Source organism: Neolamprologus multifasciatus, chromosome 23 (assembly GCF_963576455.1).
Source record: "Neolamprologus multifasciatus chromosome 23, fNeoMul1.2, whole genome shotgun sequence".
In the NCBI taxonomy this organism is placed as follows: domain Eukaryota; kingdom Metazoa; phylum Chordata; class Actinopteri; order Cichliformes; family Cichlidae; genus Neolamprologus; species Neolamprologus multifasciatus.
Window position 1 is genome coordinate 5,813,592 of NC_140460.1, and position 23,006 is coordinate 5,836,597.

General features: G+C 43.1%; 1 long non-coding RNA gene across 1 annotated transcript in view; it reads right to left on the minus strand.

The window, feature by feature from the left end:
- Nucleotides 1-50: 50 nt before the first annotated feature.
- LOC146490820 (uncharacterized) overlaps nucleotides 51-23,006 on the minus strand; it is a 45,720-nt gene continuing 22,764 nt past the window's right edge. The window contains exons 3-4 of the long non-coding RNA XR_014872180.1: nucleotides 21,270-22,747; nucleotides 51-9,210 (exon numbers count right to left, since the gene is read on the minus strand). This is a non-coding gene — a long non-coding RNA (uncharacterized LOC146490820). The remainder of the gene's footprint in view (nucleotides 9,211-21,269; nucleotides 22,748-23,006) is intronic.

Here is a 23,006-nt window from a genome sequence, read left to right on the forward strand (position 1 = left end):
TTAAACAGTAAATGGATATTTCAAAGATGGATCATATCCAGTGATGTAAATTTAGTTCTTTTGTGTGTGTGTTTTTCTTTTTAAGATTGTCTTTCCATTAAAGGCTCCATCCACACCACTAAGCAATGAATCCTTTTGTCCACTTGAGGGGGCCATGTAACAAGCAAAGCTAATGGTGCTGTCATCAGCATTCAAGAGCAGATTTAAATCACTGATGTTCAATCAGTTTTACATGGCTGAAGAAAAGCCTTCTCTAATGGTTGTACTACCAATAAAATGCTTTTTCATTGTCACAAGTGTTTTGTTTACATTGGGTTCCTCAAAGACTGGTCTATTGTGTCACTTGACAAAGTTTAAATAGACTTAAAAACACTTATTGGACATTTCAGGTACACCTTACTGGACTTTCTCTGCCTTCAGAACTGCTTTAACTATGGTGCAGGTTCAAAAAAGCTCTGGAAACATTCCTCACAGATTTTGGTCCGTATTGATAAGTTGCTGCAGATTTGTCCGCTTCACATCCATTATACAGATCTTTGGTTCCACCACATCCAAAAGGTGCTTTATCAGATTGAGATCTGCTGACTGATTCTCATTGTCATTTGAGATGATTTGTTCTTTGTGACATGGTGCATTTTCTTGCTGGAGCCACCATCAGAAGATGGGTAGACTGTACTTGTAGAGGGATGGACATGAGCTGCACCTGTGGTCGGGTAGGCTGCGGCATTTAAACTATACGAAGCTGGTACTAAGTGACCTTGAACCTTTGAATCGATAGAGCCGTGCTTTCATGCTGTTTATGTCAAAAACCTGATCATACAAAAATAGCAACAGAACTCACACCAGACCAGGCATCGTATTTCCAGTCGTCTGCTTTTCAAGTTTGAAAAACATTCATAGTTGACAGGGGTGGCACTCAGCCCAGGGAGATGCTCTTCTGCGTGCTTGGTTGTATTGAATGGTTATTTGAGTCACTGCTGTCTTCCTTCTCTTACTTCTGACATCAACAAAGCATTTTATGCACATACAAGGTCTTAAATAATCAGGCCCCATCTTATCTTAATGACCTTGTAGTACCATATCACCCTATTAGAGCACTTCGCTCTCGCTCTGCAGGCCTACTTGTTGTTCCTAGAGTATTTAAAAGTAGAATGGGAGGCAGAGCCTTCAGTTTTCAGGCCCCTCTTCTGTGGAACCAGCTTCCAGTTTGGATTCGGGAGACAGACACTATCTCTACTTTTAAGATTAGGCTTAAAACTTTCCTTTTTGCTAAAGCATATAGTTAGGGCTGGACCAGGTGACCCTGAATCCTCCCTTAGTTATGCTGCAATAGACGTAGGCTGCCGGGGGATTCCCATGATGCATTGAGGTTTTCCTTTCCAGTCACCTTTCTCACTCACTGTGTATTAATAGACCTCTCTGCATTGAATCATATCTGTTATTAACCTCTGTCTCTCTTCCACAGCATGTCTTTATCCTGTCTTCCTTCTCTCACCCCAACCGGTCGCAGCAGATGGCCCCGCCCCTCCCTGAGCCTGGTTCTGCCGGAGGTTTCTTCCTGTTAAAAGGGAGTTTTTCCTTCCCACTGTCGCCAAAGTGCTGCTCATAGGGGGTCATATGATTGTTGGGTTTTTCTCTGTATCTATGAAGCGCCTTGAGGCGACTTTTGTTGTAATTTGGCGCTATATAAATAAAATTGAATTGAATTGAATTTTTTTGCCTGTAGAACTGCCACTGGATATTTTCTTTTTTTGTGACCATTCTCTGTGAACCCTATAGACGGCTACGTGGGGAAATTCCCCCAGTCGAACAGGTGTGGTAGACCCAGAGACGTGTAAATAGGCGTACCTAATAAAGTGGCGGGTGAGTATATGTGTTGCTTGGTCTTCCTTTACTTTCAGTAGATGGCAGCAGTGAGCAGCTACTTTCCCTGCACAGCCTGGCCTATAATGGGGGATATTTAGGCTCTGATCGCCTCATGGCCTGAACTTGACCTGTTCTCTTGTTCATTTAGAAGCTTTTTCACTGTTATTTTATGAGATGTATTTAACACATACATGCAGCTTAGTTACTTATTCAGTTAAAAAATATAGAGAAATTAAAATTACAAATCCCAAAAAGCTTAATTAACATGCTTAAATACTGTATAAATGTTTGATGTGCTGTATCTTTCTCCCCAATATATGATCCCAGTATAACTTTTCTCTATATTTAATATTTGGGAATTTTATTTCTTTTTAAAACTGTTTGTATTATTTTAATAAACTTTATTACAAAACAAAACAAAAAACAACAAAAAATGTAAAATCACTCAGCAAATGAAAAATAGCCAGAAACGAAAAGCAGTTGTAAGTAAACAAACAAAATTAAATAAAAATTACAAAACATAATTTAAGTGACGTCTTAAATACATTCACCTAAATCTTTTGTAAAAGAGGAACTGCTTTGAGATAGAATATTACTTTGCAATACTATTTATATTTTTAATATTTAAGACACTTTTACATTTTAGTCGTGATTCTAAACTGTTTTCTCAAATATATTTAAGCAAAGAGGATGTGCTTTGTTCAAATCTTTCCTCCATCTTATCCTGTTTTTTTGTGCTGCGGGTACGCATGAGCTCTGAGTAACTCTCAATTATACGAGCGTGTGTGTCCCCAGTCTGTCGCATTATTCGGCACCCAAAAACTGTTTCTATTCTTCACCGCCGGCTGGGTGTTGTCTCCTGAACTTCCCATCCGAGCTGGATGGAGGGATGCTGCCCTCTTCCCGTCTGCCAACCTTTTCTCGCCCACCCTCCCTACCTATATGACCTTGACTATGAATTATGGGATATCCTGCCACCCTACAGTGTGCAGCCACCCACCCAGGTACTGCAATAGTCGAAACAATGCGACTGGCTGGATAACATGGTTGGAGGGCGGGTGCCTGAGAGAAGCGGGCGGAGGAAGAAGAGGAGGAGGAGGGGTGGAAGGATGCTTCTTGAAGGCGCCGTTGCCATAGGTAACCTGGATCTGTGCCAAGGGAGGGGAGTGAACCATTTGCATGTATTCAAATCTCGCATGAATAATTCACTTTGAAGCCCCTGCTGGAGCACTGGCAGACAATAGCCACACACACTTGCACATAAATGCACAGTATAAGGTGGAAATGCACACAAAAAAAGCCTTCTCCCGCGCGCGCACGCATCCAGTCTCCGAGGGTGTGAGAAAGGTGAGGAGTTTGGACTGGGAGGATGCTTTCTATAAAGCCTTTCACTGGAAAGAATCAGATTGGGCTGAAACTGTGGCAGTGGCAGTAAAAATTTTCCACAAGAAGACTTGAAAGCGTTCAGGCACTCTTCACCCGTAACACAATAGACGTGAGCAACCTGGCAGAGGGCCCATTTGACTTTGAATCTTTGCTGTGGATGTCACAGCACAGATTCGGAAGGTTGAGAATGTATGATAAACATATGCACACATGTTCGCACCCCTTGTGGTGTCCTGCAGAGGAAATGCTGGCAGGGATCCAGTTGCCATCACTTTGAAGGCCTGCTCGGTGTTAGACTCCTGCGCACCTGTCTCCAAGGCAGCTTCCATAAATTCACGAGCATTAAAATGCCTTGAGGGATGTTTTATCTAACATAAACGGGCCTGTAAACCTTTAGCCGTAAACTTCCCTTAAAAAAGCCAAGAAATGGGTGAAAAAAAATTGCTAATCCCACTGCCATGACTATAAAACTCAGTCAGGAAAAAGCTACAATCCCTCCATGCACGTATGCTGATATTTACAAGTGCTATATGATCGTCATCCTCTCCTACTGCCACCTTCAGAGCACCCGCTCCCCATAGCTCAGTCTTGTTAATTTTATAAGATCCTGCATATTGCCACTTATCGGCTGGCAGCGTTGTAAAAGCTCTGGGGTCAGTGCATTACTGAGCTGCTGGGCTCCACTCTTCCATTAGAGGGAGTGTTCAGGCTGCGTTGGCCTTCACTCAATCAAATACGGGCTGCGAACGGCTGCTCCAAGTGCAGATGAGGGGGCACAAACACACACTTTCCCACACACACAAACATACAAATGGAGACTCCTTCAATGCTTTTTTTTGTATGCATAAATCTGAGCACATAAATCTGGGCACCTGCATACACACACACACACGCACGCACACACACAGTGTATGCGTGTTACCTCTACTCACTGTTTAAAGCCCTGAGGCAGTTAACAAGTTCATTTGCATAGTATTTTTGCATTTAAAGAGAGTAAATGCATACGTGTATGTGCTTGTTCTGCTGCTGACATTTTCACCACTTGGCATTTAAACATATTCAACACGCAATGAGTTGTAGCTTCCTCCAATCCCTGGATCAGGTGAAACGGATGAGAGGCGCAGCCTACGGCAGCGAGCAGAAATAAGAATCGGGGTGTGCGGGTGATTTAATAGAGATTCCCAAATAGAAATTTAAATAGAAGTTGTGTTTGTTGGAATGTACAGTTAGGAAATTATTTTTCACAATCAGCCAGGAAATGAGGTCAGTTTTACGCCACTGCCTGTCAAGGTAGTGTCAAGGTCATAGGACGGTTAAAGATGAGTGTTGATGGGAACAATGTTGCCTTTATTTCTCACAAATAATTTGTGACTGCTCTGATTTTCTGACTTTCTGGCATATTAATGTTGTCTGAAGACCTTTTTCAAAATGTTGCACAATAGCATTGATGTTTAAAAGAAATATTTTATATGCATTTTAATAACAGTAATCATATTTTTGTCTATTCTTTTATTTTCATGTAACACCATTTCTGCACTCATAGTCTACACACAGAAGAGGCACCATACCCGCCATCCAGTGAGTGTGTGCTCGTTTATAAACATGTATCTATTTCTTCTGCCTGAGAAGAAACTGGGGGTCGGTGTGTGGGTGTGTGGGTGTGTGGCGGGTGGATGTATGAAGGAGAAAGCTCTGACAGACTTTGCATGTGAATGGCCGGGGTCCTGTGAACCTTCTGCTCCCTAGCTCCGCACTCAATGGCATCACTGCAGTTAGCATGACAAACTAGGCTCCAAGTTCTCGGACTTTTTGAGACAGCCTCTCCCTCCACACCCCCACCGTCAACAGCCCCACCCATCAATGTCCTGACTCCACCATAACAAACCCGTTACCCCCAACTTGCTCCTCAGTGCTTTGGGCTGGGCCTAAAGAGTTTATTAGGTGTCTGGGGGGGGTACCAAGTTCAGGGGAGCCAAGGAGATGACCCCTGCAAACAGACACACACACTTCCTGAATGGGAGAGAAAATTTTAAATTGCACGATCACCGGTTTTAAGTACGAATTGTTTTCTTCTTTGTTATACGCCAGAATTAAAAAGAGGTTTCAATTCCAGCCTTTTTCCTTTCTCATTTCAGCTTCCCTTACACTCCAACATCATATTAACACATTTCATAAAACCAGCCCTTCATTATACGTGAGTATGATAGCAGTCATTGGAGTCTGGAACTAGAACGCTTACATAAGAATTCCGTTTGGTTTTTCAAAAGCTGGAATGGCATCAGTGGGCCTCAGCTGAGCTCGGATCCTTTGGGCGCTGTTGCCATGAAGTAAAAGCATGTTACCTGTACTGTACGGTACATCCTATTTGCAATCAAAAGATGCCCACTTTTTGTTTAGTTATGTTAATTTACTTATTACCACACGTGCTCATTGGCGTACACGTCTTTGCGTGTTTTCTTTGACTTCTGTGGCTCTTTTGGCTCGTTTGAAAACGTCGCTCAATTATTTGAGCTCAGCACGATAATATCTGGTAAAATAAATAGATCCAGTTGTCAGTGGATTGTGTTGTGTGAATAAAAGCACTACATCTTGTGATGACTGCATTGCAGTTAATAAGGGCTGCTCCTTATTTTGTAGTGTTTGTGCTGATGGTCTCTCTGTAAAACACACAACACCCAGAATACACTCCAAGCTGATGTCATCTTACAAAGGACAATTAAGACGCTGTTTTATGAGCCCAGCTCGGAGAGTTAAATTATACTGTACTTAAGAGCATTTCTGAAATATATGCACACAAATAATCCATGGAAATACGATCTTGTAAATAACAGGCTAAATATCTTATTTACTGGGACTCCTCATTCAAGCTGATTGGTTTTTTTGTGATTTGTGTTATTGTGCTAAAACAAATTAATTATCCCGCGTGGTTTATATAATTAACCTCTTGCACAAAAGCAACAAATCAGCTTGCTTGTGTGTGTTTTTTAAAGGGTGCTAACAATGCGCTCCAAAATGATGGAGAAAAATGATGGTGATTCACATATTTCTGTGTTAAAATAAAAATAATTTCAATCATTCATTAAAATATATAATTCAAAGCTTTAAAATTTTGATTCTGCTTGTTTATTCCAGCACATTTAATGGAATTAACACAAAGAATATAAACAAATATCTAACTGCTTTCTTAGCCACAGTTTACATGCAATGAAAAAAACAATAAAATTCACACCGGCATTTAAATTGTTTATTTGTTTTTCTAGCCACCAAGCTCTGTGCAGCTCTGTCCTGCTGTTACAGGCCTTTGTTCTGCTAACAACCAGGATGTTAGAGACTCTTCATTGACAAACAAACAGCTGAGCTATTAAAAGACAATTAGCTCGCCCCGGAGGGCTTTACTTAGGTCAATAAAGGGCTGCTTTTACAACTCAATGAACTAACAAATTAGTGTGTTGGTCAGGTTTTAAAGACTTTTAATAAACTCTTGCGTGGCTGTGTTAATGTTTTTTCTGTGATCTGTTTATTAATTGTATTTCATGCAGTACTATAGATATATTTGAAACCATAAAAAGGTAGAAAAAAGAACACTACAAGAAATTTTACAATGATTCAAAGGAGACGTGACTAACAAAGCTGATGAAATATATAAATGTAATTACATGTAAAATAAAAACAACCAATTCTATTTTTTTACACACCCTTCTTTTGTGTGAGTGTGTGTGTTTTTACGCTTGTCTTCACATTTGCCATCAGGAGGGAGCAGGCCTCGCTGTCAGAGTTGTAACCTGTATACAGACTTTATGTGACATGATCCGTAACTCTATCTATAGGTGTTATGGTATCATTGCCACCATTAAAGAGGTTTTCCACCTTCCCAATGACCTCCGCCTCGCCTCACAGGACACAGAAAACGACCTGATGGCAATGTCTTTCACTGTACAGAGGCTACGACAAAATGCATGTGTGTGTATGTGTATGACAGCAGCTGTGTGTGTGTGTGCCTGCGCACGGAGGGTCGGTCACTTCACATACAGTGTCTTTAGAAAGAGTTCAGCCAGTTGGACTCGGCCTTCTCCCCGGTGAGAGTGAGGGAATCTAGCACGGCCAGTAAGCATGTATATCAGGCCATCTCACGGCTGGCTGGACGCTCCCTGGGTGGCCCACTGTGGTCAATACGGCACTGGTGACTGGACACACAGAATGGGATAATCTCCTACTTTCTTTCAGGGCCATGGTGCACACACATACACACGAACACACACACACACAGATCTCCTTTTATGCCGGTCTGGCCATGGTGGCTTGCCTGGGCCTAATTTCAGGTCAGGACCACTCACGGGGAGGCCGAGGGCTGGGAAGCCTGGAGTGAGCGAGGGGACAGCATGGTTGGGGGAGAGCGCGGGGAGGGGGCTTGAAAGGAGAGCAGGGAGCCCATTTCACCCAGAGCACTGGAGCACACTGGGGGCACTGGGGCATCGCCTCTACTGGCTGTTGAGGGAAAACAAAAGGAGGTGTGATCTCCACAAAAATAGGACCGATGCCTGTGTATGCGTGTGTATGTGGTTATAAATGTGTATCATTGTTCAGAGTTTCCTTCAGCTTCAGCAATTCGCTTCAACACCCCTGCTGCTCACATACAAAGGCACCTAATTGACACTACAGATTTAGGCCACTTGCTTTAACTGTTCCCCTTCCAACCCTTCAGCCGCTGCCGGAATAATCAGAGTAATCTAAATAAACAGGTTCCTATAGCTTCAGAAAATGAAGCATCTGTGCTTTGTTGTGCTGTGCTAAAGGATCAAGCTCAGTGTGTTTGTTGTCGTTAAAGCCTGTGAAAGTGGCGAAACCAGAAATTTGTAAAACATCTCTCAAAACTTTCACAGTCTGATTCTATCTGTGGGTTTTAGCCACAAATAACAGCGGCCAAAACCCACAGTGGAAGATTTTTTTTTTAAATAGGCCAAATGATTTCCTAAAGCAGCTGGGAACTGTAGCTTTTAGCAAATTGGACCCCAACAAGACTAAAGAGCATATTTGTTAGAGAAGTCATTTGGAAAAAGTAATTAGGAGAGAGCATAGTGTATTGGCAAAGTAAATTCCAGTGAGCAATAAGACATATCAAGCTTTGGAAAGTAATTCCAAAATTACTGCTGTTTGTGTTTTTATTGAATTATTTGACATTATTGAAAATATGAAACATGATCAGTCCTATAACTTTACTGTATGCTTCAGGTGTAATCACAACTATTACAAACAAACATTTCTGGCAGATATAAAAATGATACTTCAGTAGAAAGAAAACCCAACACAGGCAGTTTTTCATTTCACAAACTGATCAACTTTATTCAAAATACGAATATCCCATTAGAACAACACTTTTGGCATTTTGCAATATCGTTCAGTGTTTTGCGATGAACGTATTTCTTTATAGAAAAAGATTTTCTAAATATACATGTGTACATAATGTCGCAGCAGCAAAGAGGAAAGTAATTCAACAACAGCAAAACTCTCGTCGAATGATTTTACAATCAAATACTTGAATGTAAATTACAGAGTGAAAAAGAAAGACCCCTTGTGGTCTCATCCAATCTCCGACCTAAAATTGGTCTCAAATATAGTAATTCATATCTAATGAAACTAATTTTGGAAAATATTATTCGGAAGCTCCATTTTACACTTTAGACAGCACTTAAATTGATTCAACCTCTAAACTTACCTTTTAGAAGCAGCACTGACTTACCTGTTACCATCCACAAAGACGAGCGCCTCGACAGAGGATAATCAGACTCTAATGATGTGTGTCTAAGTGACTGCTCTTGCAGGTGCAGAGGTGGCATTTTCCATATGTGGCCAAGGCTAAACGTGTTCAAAGAAATTGGCTACAGATAGCGTGCACGCTTTGTTATTCAGGTGGAAGCTCAAGAGTCAATTTTATCTTCACGGTGGCTTTTCTGACTGCATCTGTGAAGATACAAGCATGTAAAAAAAGAGACTCATTAGTGAATAGAAAATGCAATAAACTGTGCAGTTAGTCCAGAAATATTCTTCTAATTCCAAGTGTCCTTTAGTGTATGTTAATTAAGCATGTGGGGATTTCTGCAGAAAACCACCAACAGGAAGAGCTGTTTCACATGAAGATGTACTTTATTTAAATCACATGAGCTCTCTGCAGATATGCAGTGACGATGATGCTGCCTTTGTCATCATCACCCCAGACATGCCAAACTGTTCATGTTTACTAGATGGGGGAGGGCGCATGAAGGCAAGTGCATGTCCGTTTGTTTGTGCGTCTATCAGCTGTCTGCATCGCGAATGTGCATGACCCCTGAGCAAGCAGACAGTCATGGGTCAGAGGTCAAGATAGAGCCCTGTCTGGGCTTCCTGGCTGACCCCAATGCCTGAAGCACAAACACAGACACACACACACACACGTGCGCTTAAGGGGGAAGGGTTGCCCCCTATGAGACTAATATCACCTTTGGGATTAGAATCCAGACAGAAATACATTGACCCAAACGGGCGCGCACACACGCGCAGTCTCAGATGCAGGATTTGCTTGGTCATAAAACACGAGTGGCGTTGTACAGCAGAGAGGGGCAGCAGAGATGCTGTGTCTGAGAAGGCCATCCAATTATCGTTCAACGCTGAAGTAAAGAGGAGACCAGAGGAGACGCGGGAGGTCCAGCCCTCATCACAGTGAGCAACGAAAGAAGCTAGCACATAGGTTAGCTACCTAGCTACACTGGGTTGTTATTCTTGCGAGGCTAGAGGATGCCAAGGATAAACTCATACAGTATGTAAGGTAGCTACTATGACACCGGATTAAAGGGCTTGTGAATAAAAAAAGATAGCATGTCCTTCCTGTCATAGAGTATATAAAGTATCTTAGCTGTTATTTAAACCAAACAACTGATGTATCTGCTGGATTTGGGAGCCCAGAGGACCAATCTGGGAAAGAAATCAGCATGCCTGACTCTTGCAAAAAAAAAAGATAGAGAGAGAGAGAGAAAAAATCACAAATCAAAGAGGAGAGAGACTGCAGGGTCTCGGCACAAGTGAGTGAAACAGAAAAAAGGTCAAATTCAGAAGAGCTGACGAGCTTCGCTACCACGCCATCGGGAAAACTCCCTAAATAAGCCAGAGTGTTAAGCCTTCTAATCCCCTGTATTATTGCAACATCTGTGAGGTCTAGAGAGGCTCTGTCGGTGATTACCGAGACAGATGTAAACAATATCCTGGCTGAAAAGGAGAGGAGAGGAGAGGAAAGGAAAGGAGAGGAGAGGAAAAGGCTTGGTAGATATGGATAAGAAACTGCTAGTAGGATAAGAAAAGCAGACAGAGAGAATGTGGAGAATATAAAGCGGGTTAGGTAGGAGTGAGTGTGTCAGGGGATTTAAGGGGGGAAAAAAAGAAGAAAAAGGAAGTGGAAAATTGACAAAAGCAGAAGCAGAAGGGGTAGTGACTGTGATTTTGGAAGAACTTGGACACAATTCTCCAGATGATATAGAAGAAGATTGAGGACTGATAAAATACAGTAGATGGTGGAGATGGGGAGACAGAAGGTGACAGCATGAGGAGGGGGGGGCAAGAGTAGCAGATTGGAAGATGGCAAACCTGGGGCCAGGCGTGCCCCGAGCGGCTGACGAGGCACCAGGGAGACGTGTCTAATTTATGCAGAGTTAGGCTGAGGGGCTGAAGAGTGGAGGGTGTCTGGAACCCCTTCAATAGCCCTGAGAACTGAGGAGAGCAGCTATGGGTGCTAGCCGTGTGAGAGCAAATGGGGCATGGGGGAAAGAGGGGGATGGGGGAGTCTCTTTTTTTGGAAAGACAACAAGGGGGTTGCAGGCTGTTGTCCCTGCTCAATTCAGGCGAGGCTGTCCGTCTGACGTCCCATTAAGGTTTGGGACAGGGCATGGGGAACGAGGCGAAGAAAGGGTGATGGAAGGGGAGCGGGAGGATAGAAGGAGGAGAAGTGAACAACATGCTCTTTCCCCCCACTCCAGCCTACTTCTCCAGTCTGGCTACCTATTGGATCCACAGGGCCGTCTGTCTGCTTCTCTGCATACTAATTCCCCATTACCACAGCCTTGAACGTGAGCAAAGAACAGAGTCGGACTAAATCAGAGACAAGTAGCCCGGCTGATGGGTTGGCTGTATGAGAGGGTTTAAGGGTGCTTTAGCACTTGGGCACACAGGTCCAGTGGGCAGACTGTGGTTTATTGTAGTGTGCTTAACTTGGCAAAACATTTAAAAGGTTTTTTTTTTTTCATATGCACATTTTTATTCACTTTTAAGTAACCAAATTTTCTTAGTTTTTCTTTTCATTTGTTGAAATTGGAAGTGGTAACCTGGCCTTATGAACCTATTAAACGTTTCAGAAAAAAAATGCTACCCTGGTTAAAGAGACAAGAAGAAACAGATTTTTTTTTTTTTTACCTCTATATGTCTATGAAATAATTGACCTAAAAACATGTTGAAAAGAAAAATCCCTTTTCATTTAATTCTCTTTTATTATGAGGGGGTCACAAATGGACACCGCTTCATTTTAGGGCTTCAAAAGCTGGACAGGTTGGGAGTATGACCACAACTAATATTTTCAAAGAATTTTTCCCTGCAAAAAAATAAAAAAATAAAAAAATCTATGAAGCATCACTTTTTTCAATTTTTTGGCTTGAAATTTGAATAAAAAAATTAAACTTTAAAATTAAACTTGTGCAGCATGAACATAAAAAATGTATTTGCTAATGTAATCTTTCATATCAATGTGAAGAGGCAGACTGTATGCTTTGTGTATGTGAATCCTGGCTACAGGCCAAGTGAATCTGACTGTGTGTGTGTGTTGTTCTAAGACCTAGCATGAAGCAGAATGGACAGCCAGCCTGGGTGATGGTTGAGTCTAGTGATGCAGGCAGACAGTTTAATGACAGTCCTCACCCCTGAACATACAAACCAGTGAGCGCCTGGCGTGCTTGCAGATGTACACACACCGTATGACAAATGCACATATGTGTGATATATGGTGTGGCGTTTTCTGAAAAAGACACCGGGGCTGGCGAAAATGAAAAAGAAAGAAATCCGTTGGTGTATGACCCTGGAAAAAATAACTAGAAGGTGTAAAATTAGCTTCCAGGCAATTCCTTTGAGTGCCACTGTATCCTGTTAAAAATATATAAGGGTCATTGTTGTCCCCTTAGCTTGTCCTCAAGCTAAGGGGACAACAAATGCTACATTAAAACTCCCATCAGAAATAAGAAGTTAAAATTAAGTATGGCTCTGCTTGCTTGTCATGTTCACAGAGGAGCAGTGTGAAAGTAGAGACCTATTCACTAGCTCAACAGAAGCTCAGCTCTTTGTGGGTTTTTTGTGTGCTAAGTTGTGCCCGGCCATGGCCTTGCATCTTATTCAGCAGGACTTGCTCAGGTCTGGACTTGAATTTGGTGCCCAAACAAAGACATAGAGCCACCTCATTAAAAAAACATGTCATTGGATCAGGCCTAGGCTGAATTGTGTGATTTCTCCTCCTACCATAAGTGACCGTGACTGAGCGTTGGGCTGAATGAGAAGCCGGATAGAAGCCTACCAATGGAGCGCCACGCCACATCCCTATGGGAACCACCCTCTCACAGAGGGGGGCACATTTAAAGCTTTGTTGGTCTGTTAACACAGCTTTTTAAGATGCCTCTTTATGGACTCGGCTAAGCAAACTGCAGCCCCTGGTTTTCTAGTGACAGAAGGAGAAAGTTTAAAAAAAAAAAACCCTAGAAAGGAGACAGTAAAGGGCAAGAAAACAAGAGGGGAAGAACACACTTATTTTAAGGGTGTTTGAGTGAGAAATGGTTTAATGGTTTTTAATTTGGCGACATAAAATGAACACAAAAACGAAAAAGCTGAAGTCAAACACAAAATGACATTTTAATATTTCAAATCCAACTCCTCACCTCAATGAAACAAATATCAGCCTACGCAGAAAATTGTACATCTGCTCTCGTTGCGCTTATTCGCCAGAGATCTGAACTTTGCTGCAGCTCAACGCGGTGCTACTAAGTCACAGACAAACTGCACCATCTCACTGCATCCTCCGATCCAGTCAGCACACACCTTTACCCGGAGGACTACAGCCATCCGGATGCTGAAACAATAGGTTTGTGTGGATGTTTGTGTGTGTGTGTGTGTGTGTGCGCACTTGTGTGACAAACACAGTCCTGCCAGGACAACCTAGGCTGGAGACTTGGACAGTCTCGCAGGGCACCCTGGATGACAGTGAAATGAATAACAATGAACTTGCCGAGTGTCAAGTTCAGAGCATTAGAGATGAACCGGAGTCAAGGAGCACAGCCGTACACAGTGTGCGTGCATAATTGTGTCAGCATGCTCAGGAAATATCTCAATATGAGCAGAATACCGAGCTCCAGAGAAGAGCACCCAATAAGATGAAAATGCACACGTGCACACTTCTCTATCTCTCTCTTGTTCCCCTCCCCTTCCACACGCAGCAAGGACCCCGTCCTCGCTATTCTATTGCTGTCTGCTGTGCGCCTGATGAAAAAGCAAAACGGCATAGGGGGTGCACATGCCTTAAGGCACGAAAACGCACATTTGTAAATCACAGCCCCAATATAAACATAGGGTTTAATAGGGGTTTCTCAGGCACGTTGGCGGGGGTCCACCTCGCAATATGCTTCACCGACCGTGCTGCGGGTTTTTCAGCCTGCTACAGGAGAAGATAAGACTGAACAGCCTCCACCACATCCACCCAGCAGAGATGATGGTCTAGAGGGCTGAGAATGCATCTGAATACATTTACATAAAGATTGTGGTATGTTGACTGAGGCACTGCTGAGAATGTGCCTTTGCTCGTCATTGTCCCCAAAAATCAGCGTAATGATTGAAATGTGGCACAAAGGGTGGGGGGTTGCTTCAAACGGGAAAGTTATTCTGAGAAGAACCAGGGTGAGATTTTTGCTTTGCGGTCTGCTGGGAGCTCAGTGATGACTGTCCCCCCCTGTATGTTAATGATATCAGCAGCGTATATGAACAAACTCAAATTGCACATATTATTTTTACAACCCAGGAGGCTAGGACTTCAGCTGGTGGGAGATTAGATCAAGACTAGGTTTGTGACAATTTAGATGAATAAGGAAATCTCTTATTCCCTAAATACTACGATAAACAACCGCAGCCATTTGCAAACAAACAAAGGTTCTCTCGCGATAGGTGAACCTGATCTCTTCAAATCATAGATGCCTTCATCAAAATATATTTCTAAATCTCCCAGCAACAACATTTTAGTGAAAGATGTAACTATGGTAGATAATGCAAAATAATAACAAAAAATAATTTTTTTTAAAAAGTATTCATCTGAAAAAGGAAAAAACCTGTGTTAAAGAACATTCCTGGCTTCATATTACATCCCTTCTGGAAAGAAATAAGTATTCTGCAGTAGAGCGACTTCAAAATATAGCAGATATGAGAGCTATTTCTTAACACACAGCCCAGATATTGCAGCTGGAGATTGTATTAGAAGATAAACTGACCAGATTTTACTGTAACAAATTTAGAGGATAGGATTCCACTAACCTTTTAATCAAAAAGATGGGATGTAAAGGTGAGCATGGCCTAAGGTACCGAGTGGCTTTTGGAGAAAGCACTGTAATTTTGAAAATAAAAACAGGCAGGCAACAGAAGGAGTGCGGTGAAGCTCTGTGATAAACCTCTTGCACATACAGTCAGCTAGCCAAACCATCCTGTCAGATCGGTGCCTGAGGAGAGGCAGAGGGGGAAAGAAAGTCGGCGGGAAGGGGAAGAGAGCAAAACAGGGGTGAAAAGGGTCAGCAGGGAGGAAGGCTAAACCCCAGAAGCAAGCAAAAGATTGTGTGTGTAGTGCATTTATATTTCAGCATGTGCGTTTGTGTGTGTGTGCGTCAACCCCAGCTGGGAAGACATTTACTTGACATGCTGATAGGGATTTAAGCAGTGGGTGGGTGGTGTGTCTGACCAAGGTGAGTGAATGAGCAGAGAAGGGGAGCTGGTGGGGATCGGAGGATGATAGGAGATGGAAGCGGGGGGGTGGGGGGGTGGACCAGAGGGGCTCACAAAACTGCTGTTACTAAGCTTGATTTCAGGGCGAGTTGAGACGATTAAGAGACGGAGGCAGAAATGAGAAGGAAAACGAGGGTATGGGAGTTTTTGGGTTTTTTTGTAGGAGAACCCTCCAGGCTATGGAAGAGAGAGGGGGACTAGTCTATTGAGGTGATGAGGGAAAGCGGGTCTTTCTTTCAGACAGTCTAATGAACCATAAGTACCCGATGAAGAATGGAAGCAGGCAACCGCAGGGTGGGTTAGCTTGTGGCTCTGCTTCTCTCCATTTCTTCCCTCACTTCCACTGTCCTCTCTGTTCCTCATCTGCCTCCACATCCTGTCTTTCTCCTCTCCTCATGTGCTGCAGTCCCTCCTCTTAAAGGGGTTACACTGCTCATGTCAAACATAACTTGCTTAATGTGCCACATGATCATGGACTCACCTCCTGGATGATTTAATGAAATGGCAGTGATCTGATGCATTTCGATACCAAACCAGATAAGTTTGGCATCAATGGCTGGCTTAAGAAAATGCCATATGATGAAGATGATGGCGCATCAAATTAGCGCATGGTCCAGAAATCAATCAATCTATCTATCTATCTATCTATCTATCTATCTATCTATATATATATATATATATATATATATAACATTCATAACATACTTCATACCGTGTACATTATAACATACCATAATAGACCCATTTCTGTAACATACTTACATATCTATATTATTGCTAATATATATTGTAATATATCTATTTCACTAAAGCACTTCTGGATGGATGCAAACTGCATTTCGTTGCCCTGTACCTGTGCATGTGCAATGACAATAAAGTTGAATTCTATTCTATTCTATTCTATATATATATATATGTATATATATTTAATTGGCTAATTCATAATTATATTTCTTTCTACATGTGTCCATTCAAGGCTTTCCAAAGTGACATGTAGTGAAAGATATTTCTGATTAAGGTGTGCACATTTGATTAATCCTGAGCCAACATGCTAAATTACAGAAGGCAGCAGACTGAGACAGACCGGGGGGTGGGTGGGTGGGTGGGGGGGCTGTCAAAGTGTCTGACTAGGTTTGACTGCGTTTCACTGGGGGTTGTTTGACCAGGGGGTTTACTAGGCTGCAGGTCTGATTTCTGGCTCGATTTGGCTCAGGGCCGGCTGGAAACTGGCCAGAGGCTGACAGAAGGGGGTTGGGTTCCCTTGCTTCTCTGTTCAAGTTGTCCCTGGAGCGAGGCAATAAGAAGCAGCTTATAAACTAAGCAAACATGCAGTCAGCTTACAGACAAGTGAACCAGCCAGCAAGGAACGCACGACAGATGAATGGCACACACACACACACACTCACACACACGCATATTGCTCTATGCTGCAGTGATGACCCCTTTCCCCCCACCCCCTCTAACCTTGACCTTTGAGGTCCTCCTTAACCTGTTTCTGAATGGAAGTCGGTGCAGCTGGGGTGTCTGGCCGTGAACTAACCGAAACCCCCTCCACCGCACAGACCCCTCACCTCCTAATTTAGTCTGTTCCCACGCTTCATGACTGGGATTCTGGCTCTGAATCTAAATGGTTAAATGTAATATTTATGTGGGCATGGTGGTCTAATTTGCATGTCACCTATAAAAATTTAAATTTTTTTGAAATTCTTTTTTCTTTAACTGGAGAAGGATGTTTTCCCTTGAATTATTCTTCTGTGCTTTGTGTCTCAAATTACATCTGTGGTCTTTCTTAACAGGCCATCATATAAACCATTCAACCTGAGCACATACATACACTATATAAGTCATGTGCAGCCACCAGAGTGTGTATCTGTGTCTGTGTCTACGTGTGTGTGTGTGCTCATACACATCATTCAGAGGGTTCAAACCCCACCACCTTCACATTTTCATTATGGCCAAATCTCAGGCCTGTGTTACACCAGCGTGGCCTTTTGCCGGCAAGCAGGCAGTTTAATCACACATACAGCACTACTCCATTTTCATTTCCTTTTCATACAGCCTCCATTCCAGTCCGGCTTCATAATTCTCCCCTCAGAGCTGTCTACCCAGTCTGAGTGTTTGCAGCCTGTTGAAATGACATAATCAGTGACTTGGATAAATGCCTGACTGTTTTTCCCTGAGTCTATAATCAGACTTGGGGCTCAGTGTTGCAGCTCTGAGGAAACCACAGCAGCAGCACTTGACTCAGGAATTACTTCCTAAGAAGGGTAGTTTCACACAAGGAATTTGCTTGAGTATCATTGAAGTGAATTTAGTTTGGTCTATCAAGTGTATCTTGGCAAATAAAATGGCCCGAAAAAGATCTTAGCCTGTTCAACCAATTACCTTAATTATCGTTATAACTGAAAGAGGTTCAATATTTTTAAATGACTCACTTTTTAGGAAATAACGGCTGTCATTTAAATAGAAAACTTCAATGCTTGAAATTAATAGATATCAGTCTTCTGCTGAACATGAATGTGCGGAAATAATTGCAGCTAGAAGCTTTCGTGATCACTTCAGCTCGATAATCTCTGCAAAATAAAAGTCATGCATTTGAGCATAGTGAAGAAAAAAACTGCACAAAATGCACATAAAAATTGCAAACTTGCCTACTGTCGCGACCTCGGCGCACATGTGTTTGCATTTCATTTTCGACTTGAATAATAATTTGATCTTAGGCAGAACTGATGACTTATTTGTTTGGTCATAACCAGAAAAAGAACGACATGTGAAACTGGCCGGGATAAATTGAGTGATGGCTGTAAATGCTTTCAGCAACTATTACTTCAGAGGGTGCACCACATTCAATCAATACCTAAGCAAATAAAAAGCAATGGGCAGTCAGAATGAGAAAAGCTGCAGTGGAGTGCACGACACTCTCTCGCGCACAAATGAACAGTCCACATAAGAGTCACTCCAATGAAGACTGCACAAAAAAAATGCCCTAAAAACTTCTCGGTTAATGCAATTTAGGGAAAATTATGCTGGACTACAGTAGTGATGCTGATCTTTCGTGTATTTGAGCAGATCTCACTCTGATTAAATAAAATGTTAAATCATCTATTAAGAATGATTTTAATATAAAGTTTTAGTAATGTTTAAATTTAGAAACTTTATATAGTTATTTGAATCGTGAATATCAGTTAAAAACAACATTTAAATGAAAACATTTGGAACCTCAATATATACTTTAGCCTTAAAAGAAAAAGGCGAGTCTTGTTATTCTGCTTAATTTAGTGACTCAAACTCACAAACAGCTATATTCAACCACAGGCGGTGCCGCCTAAACCAAGGTCTACTGTACTGTCCTGCCTGTTGTCTGTGTGTTGAATTATGCATAATTGCAACACTGTAAGTAAGACACAGGGCCCTAACTGTGATTAACATAAAAGCTTTCTGCAGGGGATGGCATTGTGGAGTCCTCCTCCTCCCCATTTTTTTTCTGCGAGTAAGCGTGAATGAACACATGAAAGTGTGTGTGTTCATACAGTATGTTTCCATAAGCCAGTACGTGTCACTTATGATGGCTGACTGGCATATGCGGTGAGGTATCGTGCTCATCGGTTGCTTTTCATACCATATGGTCGTCCTTGTAGTTTTGAATACGAAAAATACGACGGCCCCACCCTTTCAGCTCCTCGTGATCCAGTCGCGTCTCTCTTTCTTCTTTGAAACACTTGACACACATCCATATTTAAGACTGTATGGGAGATTTGAACAAATTCAAACTGATTTTCTTCGCTCTGCCTCTTTCTCACCGTTTCTGAAACCCAGGTATGTTTCAATTCCAAAGCAAGAATTTAGACAAAATTATTAACCTAGGAACATCATCAAAAAATTTCTATAAAAAGTTCAATCTAGCTTGCATCGGTTGTTACTGCCTCCCTGCTGAGAGATGATTTTAGTCCTCTCCACTGCCTGTTTCCCCACAAAAGATACTGTAGCGTCACCCCACCTAGGCTAACCACTGCTAGCATGGGCTCTTTATCCTAATCCGCTCCACTCTACCTCAGTCTCATCAGTGTCACTGTGGACTGATTAGACAGAGGCTTGATTAAAACTGCCTCAGTTTGATAGAGGAGATGATAACGGGGATGAACCAGCCTTTTGAGGAGGGATAAAAGACAGCAGTGGTTACTACACTATTAAAATTTTCAGCACTAATCGCACCACAGATTTCAAAAAATTTATTTTGGGGACAACCACAGTACTTCAATTTTTATTTTTTGTATGTCAGTGCTTATTGTTGTTGGGTTTATTGCTGTTTTTTATGCTTTTAATAGTTGTGTGAATTATTTTACCGTAAAACCACCGTTTAACTGTCAGCATGTGTCCTTTTGTGTCTGATCTCACAAGAACAAACATTCATTAAGAGATATGATTTTTCTAGAAAAAAGAATTCCGATTTTGTTTTAGCGTTGGCTTAAACCTCTCCGACTTAACAAAAAAAAGTAAATTTGTATGCTTTGATCTGTCATCTTGTCATATTCTTGAGAGAGAGAGCGCCCATATGTAGTGGTGTCACCCTACAGTCAAAGTTAAAAGCTACGCTGCTACAGAACGACAACAGATACAGCAGGTCTGCGGGGTGGCTGATAGCCTATTTCCAGGACATAGACGATTCCCCAGATCACTCTTTCCAATAATTAGCACTGACAGGTGAAAACTGCCACGAATGCCATGGGAGCTGACAATGAAACGAACAATTACACAAACGCACACAAGCATGGGGGCGCAGAGACGCGCGCACACAAACATAAACACACACATATCAATGCACAACAGCAGCAACAGAGGATCCATCAGCACAGCTAACACCACATTAAGACCATAAAGCACCAATACATCTCCTGTTCCACGTACACAGCGAGTATCCTGCTGCTTCTGCACTGATACCCCTGATCCCCCTGTGCTTTGACAAGGCGTAATAAAGCCTGTATGAAGCGCCGCATTGTGTGGGGAGAACACAATGTTGCATGCTGAGTGCTGTGAGAAGGGCGTACACCGGTGGGTCCCACGGCGCAGCGGCGCACCAGGGCCTATAGCAGGGAGTGCTGAGCATGCTAATGAGGTCATTATGTTATGCCTCTCCCTCGCTCCTGCTCCCCTTTACAGTGTGGGCTTTGCCTGTAAGAGGAGGCAGGGTACCCTGGTTATGCAGCCAACCACAGATGCCACATATGGCACAATGAGAAGACACACGAGCGTCTCTGAATGCGACAGAAAGACGAGGTGCCGCTTTATTTTTTTTCCAGCTAGCATCAAAAGCAACAGCATCGGCGATTTGCATGCAGAATAAGGTGAGCTTAAAGAGCAGTAAAGAGCAGAGCAACTACAGGCAACATTCATTTGCTAATTGTTCCTGCTGCGTATTCAATCAGCAAACGCACAGGGTTGCGTTTCTTTTTTATTCCGTCTACGCTTACCGCCATTATTTACAACCGATGGGGAGGGGTTAAGCATCAAGCGCATGCAAAGGCAATTACACGATATTTGCATAGCCGTTAACAATTAGAGGGCAGATGGCAAACAGCGGGCATTAAAAAGAGAGCGAGCGCCATCTTGGCTGAGGGAGACAGCTGGCAGACAGGAATCGGCCATTTTGTAATCGCTGCCAGGCTGAGATGTAGAGAGGCGCCAGTTTCTCTGTGTGTGCCAGGAGATTGGCAGGCGAGGGGGAATTGTGCTTTAATGCCCTGCCTGGTACAGTCAACAACAACGAGCTACTCCAACAGTCGGTGACAGCGCGATCACAGCGCAGACTGTGGAGATCATCTACAACACAACATGTTCTGAGTTCGCTTGAAAAACACATGTGGTCCTCCGAGCAGAGATGGTATCTTATGCTATATTTTTAGTTTAGTTCAATATGGTTATCACATTAACCGAGTGGCTTGTGTTAATAAAAATGAGGAACGAAACCGTGACATTGTACTCACCAGGAAATCGGAATCCCATCGTAATCGCCGCACATTTGCATTCTTGGGAACTCTCCACCTGTCCTTTAGTGTCATTCCAGCCCTCAGACATGTACAGTATCTTTTTGTGTCGTGATAAAAATTCGACTTGTTTCTCCCCTCTTTTTTTTTTTACAAAGGTCTGCACATTTACGCTGATGTCAAACCAGCTTTTCATTTGTGATTATTTTGGCAATTTCGCTTAAACGTCTGAAGAGCGAGTCTCTGTGTGGGGAAGGACTTTGGCGTACGTGGAGGAGACAAAAAGTCGGACGAAAACGAAGGCAGACGATTGAGGGCATGGCACTTTTAAAACTACTGTCTTTTTCATCTCTCATTCAATTAGCGGCCATTCACTCTGTGCTGCCATGGGATCCCTGCTGCACAGCGGTAAGTGGACTTCAGGTGCTATTTCCCCACACATAGCGAGAGAGAGGTATGAAAGCCCAGGCCCGCCTTCCTCTCTTCCACCTTATAGATCAATACTGCACTGCCATATCCTCTTATGGGAGCTGCTGTAGTGAGGGTAAGAAAATCTAAGACGAAAAGACAGGTTGTGTCTGATATAGCGGATGAGAGAAAAAGTTCAAATTGTCCTTTCATCCTGGCTCGTGAGATCTTAGGAATATTGTGCTGGGAAGTGGGACTGAGCAGGTTGCTCAGACAGATCCTTATTCAAACGTTTAAGATGGAATGAGTAATATGAGGGAGGCGGGTGGAAGAAAAGAGACCTTCGACGTCCTGTCTCATTCGTCTTCTCTGCCTCTTCCGCTGTCTCCGCGTCTCTCTGACAAAGTTTTATGAAGTGGTGTTGGACCAAGTAAAAACCCTCCAGCTGAACCACACACAAAGACTGCTTCTCTGTCTCTTCCCTTTTCTCTGTTTCACACACACATGTGCGTGCACTGACACACACACACACACAATGTGTGGGGCACTTCCAAGGTTAGGGCCCTGGCCCTAGATGGTGGTGGGACTGCTGGAGAAAGATAGAAAGAGAGATGGAAAGAGGAGCTGGGAGCAGTGGTGGTTGGTCCCTGGGCTCCGAGGCCTGCAGGCGGTGCTGGGCAACCTCTGCTAGCCTCTCTCCTCTGTATTGATTTCTGCTACTCCGCGCTGCTCCGCTCTGCCGAGGAGGCTCGTAGCCGGCGGGAATGAGAGCTCGGCTCACCCGCCTCACCTGCCTCTCTCCTGGCTTGGCTGGCCTAGCCTGCCCACTCTGCCGCAGCTTTGGCTGGCCCCTGCTGGTTCACCGGGACCCCTGTATGCAGCACCGGGGCCACAGGAGGAAGGCAGCCAGAGAGCCCATGGCGATCCACAGCTGTGTTCACCTGCTCTGGGTTCACCCGCTTCGATACCACCTCCTCGAACTGCTTCTATCCTTCTCTTTTTCCATTCTTCCACCCACTCTGCTTCTCTTTATCGTTCTCCACTGCCTCCTCCTCCTCCTTCTCCTCTTCCTGTTGTACACAAACAACCAGAGACAGAGATGGAGAAAAAAAAACAAGTTAATCTTAACTTTTAGGATTTTACACACTCTGAATGTCAATCCTGGTCTTTGATCAGCAAGAAGTCTGGGGTGAGGATTCTGGCATCCTCACTCAGCTGGTAATATGAACCTGCTAACCTCAGAGAGCAGAAACTGCGGGGATTTGAGGCCTGAGAGTTAAGTGTGTCAGGCAGTGAGATACTGCCTGCCAAAGGTACTCTCAGCTATTA